The sequence below is a fragment of the Galeopterus variegatus genome, unplaced genomic scaffold, assembly GCF_000696425.1.
Source record: "Galeopterus variegatus unplaced genomic scaffold, G_variegatus-3.0.2 Scaffold13053, whole genome shotgun sequence".
Classification (NCBI taxonomy): Eukaryota; Metazoa; Chordata; class Mammalia; order Dermoptera; family Cynocephalidae; genus Galeopterus; species Galeopterus variegatus.
In genome coordinates, this window is record NW_007739164.1 from 7802 (window position 1) to 8690 (window position 889).

The window sequence follows — 889 nt, forward strand, 5'->3', positions numbered from 1 at the left end:
ACTTAAATATAAGACCTGAAACCATAAAATTACTAAAGGAAAATATAGAGGAAATACTTCAGGTATTAGGACTTGGGCAAAGGCTTTGTGAATAAGACCCAAAAGCACAAGCAACAAAAGAAAAAATAAATAAATGGCGTTATATCAAATTAAAAGACTCCTTCACAGCAAAGGAAATAATCAACAGAGAGAAAAGACAACCTACAGAATGGCATAAAATATTTGTAAACTGTACATCTGACAAGGAATTAATATCCAGACTATACAAAGAACTCAAACAACTATATAGTAATAACAAATAATAATCCAATTAAAAAATTGGTGAAGATGAATAGACATTTTTCAAAGGAAGACATACAAATGGCCAGCAGGTACATGAACAAATGTTCAGTATCACTAGTTATCAGAGAAATGCAAATCAAAACCACACTGAGATACCATCTCACCACAATTAGACTCACTATTATTAAAAAGATGAAGAATAACAAATGCTGGTGAGGATGCAGGGAAAGGGGAACTCTTCTACACCGTTGATGGGCCTGTAAAGTAGCACAGCCATTGTGGAAAACAATATGGAGTTTTCTCAAACAACTACAGATAGCGCTACCATATGATCCAGTAATCCTACTACTGGGTATATATCCAAAGGAATAGAAATCATCATGTCAAAAAGATACCTGCACTCCCATGTTCATTTCAGCTCTATTTACAATAGCCAAAATATGGAACCAACCTAACTGTCCATCAATAGATGCCTAGAGAAAGAAAATCTGGTATATATACACAATGGAATACTACTCATTCATAAAAAAATATGAAATTTTGCCATTTGCAACAACATGGATAAGTCTGGAGAAAATTATGTTAAGTGAAATAAGCCAGACAAAGA